Genomic DNA, 9,483 nt, shown 5'->3' on the forward strand with positions numbered 1-9,483 from the left:
GTTTTTAACCCCTTTACCCCCAAGGGTGGTTTGCACGTTAATGACCAGGCCAATTTTTACAATTCTGACCACTGTCCCTTTATGAGGTTATAACTCCGAAACGCTTCAACGGATCCTGGTGATTCTGACATTGTTTTCTCGTGACATATTGTACTTCATGATAGTGGTAAAATTTCTTTGATAGTACCTGCGTTTATTTGTGAAAAAAACGGAAATTTGGCGAAAATTTTGAAAATTTTGCAATTTTCAAACTTTGAATTTTTATGCAATTAAATCACAGAGATATGTCACACAAAATACTTAATAAGTAACATTTCCCACATGTCTCCTTTACATCAGCATAATTTTGGAACCAATTTTTTTTTTTGTTAGGGAGTTATAAGGGTTAAAAGTTGACCAGCAATTTCTCATTTTTACAACACCATTTTTTTTTAGGGACTACGTCTCATTTGAAGTCATTTTGAGGGGTCTATATGATAGAAAATGCCCAAGTGTGACACCATTCTAAAAACTACACCCCTCAAGGTGCTCAAAACCACATTCAAGAAGTTTATTAACCCTTCAGGTGTTTAATAGGAATTTTTGGAATGTTTAAATAAAAATGAACATTTAACTTTTTTACACAAAAAATTTACTTCAGCTCCAATTTGTTTTATTTTACCAAGGGTAACAGGAGAAATTGGACCCAAAAAGTTGTTGTCCAATTTGTCCTGAGTACGCTGATACCCCATATGTGGCAGTAAACCACTGTTTGGGCGCATGGGAGAGCTCGGAAGGGAAGGAGCGCTATTTGACTTTTCAATGCAAAATTGACAGGAATTGAGATGGGACGCCATGTTGCGTTTGGAGAGCCACTGATGTGCCTAAACATTGAAACCCCCCACAAGTGACACCATTTTGGAAAGTAGACCCCCTAAGGAACTTATCTGGATGTGTGGTGAGCACTTTGACCCACCAAGGGCTTCACAGAAGTTTATAATGCAGAGCCATAAAAATAAAACAAAATTTTTTTCCCACAAAAATTATTTTTTAGCCCCCAGTTTTGTATTTTCCCTAGGGTAACAGGAGAAATTGGACCCCAAAAGTTGTTGTCCAATTTGTCCTGAGTACGCTGATACCCCATATGTGGGGGGGAACCACCGTTTGGGCGCATGGGAGGGTTCGGAAGGGAAGGAGCGCCATTTGGAATGCAGACTTAGATGGAATGGTCTGCAGGCGTCACATTGCGTTTGCAGAGCCCCTAATGTACCTAAACAGTAGAAACCCCCCACAAGTGACACCATTTTGGAAAGTAGACCCCCTAAGGAACTCATCTTGATGTGTTGTGAGAGCTTTGAACCCCCAAGTATTTCACTACAGTTTATAACGCAGAGCCATGCAAATAAAAAATTTTTTTTTTTCCACAAAAAATTATATTTTAGCCCCCAGTTTTGTATTTTTCCAAGGTTAGCAGGAGAAATTGGACCCTAAATGTTGTTGTCCAATTTGTCCTGAGTACGCTGATACCCCATATGTGGGGGGGAACCACCGTTTGGGCGCATGGGAGGGTTCGGAAGGGAAGGAGCACCATTTGGAATGCAGACTTAGATGGAATGGTCTGCAGGCGTCACATTGCATTTGCAGAGCCCCTAATGTACCTAAACAGTAGAAACCCCCCACAAGTGACACCATTTTGGAAAGTAGACCCCCTAAGGAACTCATCTTGATGTGTTGTGAGAGCTTTGAACCCCCAAGTATTTCACTACAGTTTATAACGCAGAGCCATGCAAATAAAAAATATTTTTTTTCCACAAAAATTATATTTTAGCCCCCAGTTTTGTATTTTTCCAAGGTTAGCAGGAGAAATTGGACCCTAAATGTTGTTGTCCAATTTGTCCTGAGTACGCTGATACCCGATATGTGGGGGGGAACCACCGTTTGGGCGCATGGGAGGGCTCGGAAGGGAAGGAGCATCATTTGGAATGCAGACTTAGATGGATTGGTCTGCAGGCGTCACATTGCGTTTGCAGAGCCCCTAATGTACCTAAACAGTAGAAACCCCCCACAAGTGACCCCATATTGGAAACTAGACCCCTCAATGAACTTATCTAGATGTGTTGTGAGAACTTTGAACCCCCAAGTGTTTCACTACAGTTTATAACGCAGAGCCGTGAAAATAAAAAATCTTTTTGTTTTCCCACAAAAATTATTTTTTAGCCCCCAGTTTTGTATTTTCCCAAGGGTAACAGGAGAAATTGGTCCACAAAAGTTGTTGTCCAATTTGTCCTGAGTACGCTGATACCCCATATGTTGGGGTAAACCCCTGTTTGGGCACACAGGAGAGCTCGGAAGGGAAGGAGCACTGTTTTACTTTTTCAACGCAGAATTGGCTGGAATTGAGATCGGACGCCATGTCGTGTTTGGAGAGCCCCTGATGTGCCGAAACAGTGGAAACCCCCCAATTATAACTGAAACCCTAATCTAAACACACCCCTAACCCTAATTCCAACGGTAACCCTAACCACACCTCTAACCCTGACACACCCCTAACCCTAATCCCAACCCTATTCCCAACTGTAAATGTAATCTAAACCCTAACCCTAACTTTAGCCCCAACCCTAACTGTAGCCCCAACCCTAACCCTAACCCTAGCCCTAACCCTAGCCCTAACCCTAACCCTAGCCCTAACCCTAGCCCTAGCCCTAACCCTAGCCCTAACCCTAGCCCTAACCCTAGCCCTAACCCTAGCCCTAATGGGAAAATGGAAATAAATACATTTTTTTTTATTTTTCCCTAACTAAGGGGGTGATGAAGGGGGGTTTGATTTACTTTTATAGCGAGTTTTTTAGCGGATTTTTATGATTGGCAGCCGTCACACACTGAAAGACCCTTTTTATTGCAAAAAATATTTTTTGCAATACCACATTTTGAGAGCTATAATTTTTCCATATTTTGGTCCACAGAGTCATGTGAGGTCTTGTTTTTTGCGGGATGAGTTGACGTTTTTATTGAAAACATTTTTGGGCACGTGACATTTTTTTATCGCTTTTTATTCCGATTTTTGTGAGGAAGAATGACCAAAAGCCAGCTATTCATAGTAACATAGTAACATAGTAACATAGTTAGTAAGGCCGAAAAAAGACATTTGTCCATCCAGTTCAGCCTATATCCCATCATAATAAATCCCCAGATCTACGTCCTTCTACAGAACCTAATAATTGTATGATACAATATTGTTCTGCTCCAGGAAGACATCCAGGCCTCTCTTGAACCCCTCGACTGAGTTCGCCATCACCACCTCCTCAGGCAAGCAATTCCAGATTCTCACTGCCCTAACAGTAAAGAATCCTCTTCTATGTTGGTGGAAAAACCTTCTCTCCTCCAGACGCAAAGAATGCCCCCTTGTGCCCGTCACCTTCCTTGGTATAAACAGATCCTCAGCGAGATATTTGTATTGTCCCCTTATATACTTATACATGGTTATTAGATCGCCCCTCAGTCGTCTTTTTTCTAGACTAAATAATCCTAATTTCGCTAATCTATCTGGGTATTGTAGTTCTCCCATCCCCTTTATTAATTTTGTTGCCCTCCTTTGTACTCTCTCTAGTTCCATTATATCCTTCATGAGCACCGGTGCCCAAAACTGGACACAGTACTCCATGTGCGGTCTAACTAGGGATTTGTACAGAGGCAGTATAATGCTCTCATCATGTGTATCCAGACCTCTTTTTCATGAATTTCTATTGGGGGAGGCGTTTATACCGTTCCGCGTTTGGTAAAATTGATAAATCAGTTTTATTCTTCGGGTCAGTACGATTACAGCGATACCTCATTTATATCATTTTTTTATGGTTTGGTGCTTTTATACGATAAAAACTATTTTACAGAAAAAATAATTATTTTTGCATCGCTTTATTCTCAGGACTATAACTTTTTTATTTTTTTGCTGATGATGCTGTATGGCGGCTCTTTTTTTCGGGACAATATGACGCTTTCAGCGGTACCATGGTTATTTATATCTGTCCTTTTGATCGCGTGTTATTCCACTTTTTGTTCGGCGGTATGATAATAAAGCGTTGTTTTTTGCCTCGTTTTTTTTTTTTTTTTCTTACGGTGTTTACTGAAGGGGTTAACTAGTGGGACAGTTTTATAGGTCGGGTCGTTACGGACGCGGCGATACTAAATATGTGTACTTTTATTGTTTTTTTTTTTTTATTTAGATGAAGAAATGTATTTATGGGAATAATATTTTTTATTTTTTTTCATTATTTTGGAATATTTTTTTTTATTTTTTTTACACATTTGGAAAATTTTTTTTTAACTTTTTTACTTTGTCCCAGGGGGGGACATCACAGATCAGTGATCTGACAGTTTGCACAGCACTCTGTCAGATCACTGATCTGACATGCAGCGCTGCAGGCTTCACAGTGCCTGCTCTGAGCAGGCTCTGTGAAGCCACCTCCCTCCCTGCAGGACCCGGATCCGCGGCCATCTTGGATCCGGGGCTGGAGGGAGCAGGGAGGGAGGTGAGACCCTCGCAGCAACGCGATCACATCGCGTTGCTCCGGGGGTCTCAGGGAAGCCCGCAGGGAGCCCCCTCCCTGCGCGGTGCTTCCCTGCACCGCCGGCACATCGCGATCATCTTTGATCGCGGTGTGCCAGGGGTTAATGTGCCGGGGGCGGTCCGTGACCGCTCCTGGCACATAGTGCCGGATGTCAGCTGCGATAAGCAGCTGACACCCGGCCGCGATCGGCCGCGCTCCCCCCGTGAGCGTGGCCGATCGGCTGTGACGTACTATCCCGTCCAGGGTCAGATAAGCCCAGGGCACCTCGACGGGATAGTACGTCTAAGGTCACAGAGGGGTTAATAATGTAATTACCGTATATACTCGAGTATAAGCCGAGATTTTCAGCCCAAATTTTTGGGCTGAAAGTGCCCCTCTCGGCTTATACTTGAGTCAGGGTCGGCAGTCTTTAGGTAAAATTATATTTGTACCTACTTGACACTATTCATATATTTTCAATACATTGTTGACAGCGTAATTCAGCAAGTCTCCCTACCTAACCTTCACATACGTCACTTTTACTAAATACAACTATGTTATGCCCCCTTTTTCTTATATTTGTGTTTCTCCCACACCTTTTATACTTGACAAATGTAATATAATTTTTACATTTTCATACATTGTTCTATTGACTTTTTTTTATCAGTTCTCTGGTGTTTTGCTCCCTTTAATGCTCAGGTTAGTCTTTCTTCAGAATTCATATCCTAGACGTATGCGCACATATACTTCATGTATTTATACAGTTACATAATTTATAACCTTGTGTACCTATGTGCATATCTATTAATCTAGTCTCCTGCGACTCCTCTTAATTTATGTAATTATATACTGTGTGTGCAAATCCTCTTATAACTCGTGAGGGGTCATATAAGAAGACATGTACTTTGCAGTTGAGCCCCTAATCTTTTAGGACCCTAGCAACACCTCTGGTCTGTAGTGTAGTGTGTGTTAATATATTCACCTACCACCGAGTTCTCTGGTATCTAGCGCCATTCACTCCTCTTCTGAGTGATGTCACAGCTCACCAGACCGGGTCACACTGCGCTCTGTGTAACCCGGATGTGGCTTTAACACTGTAAGCCTATGGAGCGTCAGAACAAGGCCCCATAGGCTTTTATTATAAAAGAGACTTTTGGTCCACACCGAGAGCATAGAGTGAGCGATGACAGGCGATTCCGACAGCTAAATAGGAAAGGGTTATTTACAGTTAGAGCAGTCAGACTGTGGAATGCCCAACCACAAGAACTCGTAATGGCAGACGCTGCAACAGCTTTTAAAAAGGGCTGGATGATTTTCTCAATACACATAACATTGTGGGTTAAATTTAATGTAGTGACAAAATGGTCAGAAGGCCACAGGTAGATGTTAGAAATCTTTCCGCACAGGTATTATTTATTACATGTATTTGTGCGCCATGATATTCCACAGAAAATTCCCTATCAGTATGTCTTTGGAGTGTGGGAGGAAACCGGAGTACCCGGAGGAAACCCACGCAAACACGGGGAGAACATACAAACTCCTTGCAGATGTTTTCCTTAGTGACATTTAAACCCAGGATCCCAGTGCTGCAAAGCAACAGTGCTAACCACTGAGCCACCGTGCTGCCCAAGTACAGCTTTGATGATGGACTTGCTGTACTTTCTTCAGGGCATTAGATGTGTATGGTGCCCTAACGACAGATTGGAAAAATGCATCTTTTTCTGATACTGCGAGCAGCCCTAGATAATCCACGTCGGCAGGATGATATAATCCGGCGGAAGATGGAACCTATGAGAAGAGATATAAAACTAATGTAAGTAATGGGAATCTATATTAAAAGATACTGCTTTGGTGTCATTATGGCAGGACGGTAGAGAAATCTTATCTGTGCAGAGGAACAGGATCATTGTCAGTCATCATACATGTGACAATCCCACCACTGACAGATAACATCTTCTCCACATGAATTATTCTCACTGGCCAACATCAAACAACATAGACCTCATTCACACTTACGTCTTCTAGGTTCTCGCTCTTCTACTATTTTGGTATTTTGCTCTTCAACCAGTTTTATTGCAGACTTATTTTTCTTCTCAACTAGAAATTCATATAAAAAGTAAAAAAAACAAGTCAATGATCATTGTCAGTCATCATACATGTGGCAATCGTACCACTGGGAGTTAACATCTCCTCCTCGTGAATAATTCTCAAACGTCGACATCAGACAGCATAGACCTTATTGTCACACTTACCTCTGCTGGGTTCTGCCTCTGCTACTATTTCTGGGTCTTGATCTTCTCCCAGTTTTAATGCAGATGTCATTTTTGTCTCAACTGGAAATTCATGTAAAAAAGTAAGAAAAACAAGTCAATAATCATTGTTAGTCATAGATGTGACAATCCCACCATTGACATATAATATATCCTCCTCGTGAATTATTCTCAGTCGCCAACATCAGACAACATAGACCTTATTGTCACACTTACCTCTGCTGGGTTCTGTCTCTGGGACTATTTCTGGGTCTTGATCTTCACCCAGTTTTAATGCAGATGTCATTTTTGTCTCAACTGGAAATTCATGTAAAAAAGTAAGAAAAACAAGTCAATAATCATTGTTAGTCATAGATGTGAAAATCCCACCACTGACATATAATATATCCTCCTCGTGAAATATTCTCAGTCGCCGACATCAGACAGCATAGACCTTATTGTCACACTTACCCCTGATAGGTTCAGTCTCGGGGACTATTTCTGGGTTTTGCTCTTCTCCCAGGTTCAATACAGATTTATTTATCTTCTCAACTGGAAATTCATGTAAAAAAGTAAGAAAAGCAAGTCAATGATAAACTCCTATGAGATTAGATTGATATCTTCATCTAGTAGAGTTATTTTATTTTTGTACCTTACAGTACTGGGATTCTGGCATTGCACCATAAGGCTATGGTCACTAGCAGCTTTTTGCATGTAAATTGTAAGCTACTTTTTACAGTGATAGCAAAAGCTATGAGATGTCAGAAATCTCATGCAGACATTTGTTTTTTATTTCCTTGCTGGATCTGAGAGTCTCAGTGTTTTTGAAATCTGCATCATGTCAGTTTTTTCAGCATTTTTGCAGTGTTTTTTCAACCACAGGAAGCAATGCACATACATGGGGAAGGGCCAAAGAGCGGCAGCGCATGCACACTACAGTATTTTGATCTGCCTTCAGCAGGGCAGAGAGAAGTGTGCCTGCGCAGGAACGTGATGGGGGAACACTGTGTGGATGACATAGGACGCATCACCCACACAAAGCAGAGAAGGAGAACGGCAACGCAAGAAGAGAGGAGGCTCTGGATTAAGACCAGTGCCACCCATTTGTGAGTCTAATAAAATGTCTTTTTTTTTGCATGGCATCTTGGAGACTTATATACAGAAATTCCAGAATGCTGTAACACAGAGCTGAAAGGTGGTGGTCTTAGGTTATATGATAAAAATCTGGTGACAGGATCTCTTTAATATGACATTAGTTGCAGCAGTGTTATCATATAGTCCATTACTTAAAACATCGGTGTCACATTAATGGTATATATAGGGTTAGTTTGGGGCCTATTCGAGCCATAGGCACAGTATTCATGATCGGTATCAGGCATCAGACTGTATGGCCCCTTATATCTTTTCATACACAGCACTAGAGGGTGAGAATTTTATACATTGAAGTGTTGGATTGTTGATTATTTTAAAGGCACAAAAAAGCAGTGATTTTCTGAGCCCTCATGTAACATTCACATTACACTTTTTGATCATTGGTTATAACAATATGTCGTATAGACCTGCACATACCTGACAATGTGGGAGAGGGTGACTTGCTGTTAGCAGTGAAATACTCACTATCACCATCACTTCCACTAGAAGAAGATTCTTTCTGCCTGTTTGGTAGAAGAAAAATAAATAAATCACAAGTGAAAGCAATTAAAAATAAAAAGTCTCCTTTCTGTATGGTCAGTTAGGACACTTGGACAAAATGGAGGGGATACCTTGCACAGGACTGCCTTCTATCAGCAAGAATGAATAACAACTAGTAATAAAGGGCTTTAATGAACTGGAAATGAAAGGCTGGTCACAATGAGCAGCTGTTATCACCAGCGTTATCACAAGCCAGACCCTACAGTTATGATCAATCATGGGGTGGTGGGTTCTGGATTTAGTATTGTGTCATATGCGTCTTGTATTTGGTATTCTGAAGATATGTCATTGCTATACCCCATAATAATAATCTACTCACACTTCTGAGTGGTTTTTGCTGGTCTCTAAACAACAATCTGGAGACGGCTTGTGATCTTCATTGATCATCGTCCTGGTAGTGATTGGATATAGCTAAAATACACAGAGTAAAATTAAATATACAGTATTTTAAAACTATTTTAGTTATAGTTTTGTGGATTTACTGATCACATACTTACCTTAGAAAGTCTTTGAGAAGATGATACATAGTTTAAGCTTTCTGGCCAGTTACTGACCTTCTCACTTGTGTCACCCTCATCTGAATCCATATATTTGGGTCTCCTAATGCCAGCTACAAAGTACAAGTATTATCAGAGATTATTAATATAATCACAGACAGTCACTATCTTATTACTAATAGTGATGGGAACATATTGTCAAATAAATGAAAGACAAGACAAAAGGCAGCTTTAACCAGATGACGTCTCATTCTACTTACATTGAAAGTAGCGGGTGTCCTCCTCTGAACTAAGATCTGGCCTATACAATGGCTTCAGATTTTGAAGCTTCTCAAAATCTAACTCACTCAGGAATGGATGACTCTTGATCTCATTTGCTCCTCCTGGAAAAGGAAGACAAGAAAAAAGTGATCCAGACAATGTTAGGAAGACTGTACATGTTATGTTAATCTAAACTGAAGACATAGGAGAGCCAAAATATACTATAAGTCATAGCAAGAAGAATGGGGATAGACAAGAAGG

The 9,483-nt window shown here is 40.9% G+C and overlaps 1 long non-coding RNA gene across 1 annotated transcript; it reads right to left on the reverse strand.

Annotated features, from left to right (window-relative positions):
* Positions 1–6,538: 6,538 nt before the first annotated feature.
* LOC138643568 (uncharacterized) lies at positions 6,539–7,083 on the reverse strand. Its single transcript, XR_011314189.1, has 3 exons — positions 7,010–7,083; positions 6,776–6,856; positions 6,539–6,620 (listed from the first exon to the last, which is right to left on the reverse strand). It is a non-coding gene; the product is annotated as an uncharacterized lncRNA (long non-coding RNA).
* Between the last annotated feature and the right edge of the window lie 2,400 nt (positions 7,084–9,483).

The sequence above is a fragment of the Ranitomeya imitator genome, chromosome 6 (genome assembly GCF_032444005.1).
Source record: "Ranitomeya imitator isolate aRanImi1 chromosome 6, aRanImi1.pri, whole genome shotgun sequence".
Classification (NCBI taxonomy): Eukaryota; Metazoa; Chordata; class Amphibia; order Anura; family Dendrobatidae; genus Ranitomeya; species Ranitomeya imitator.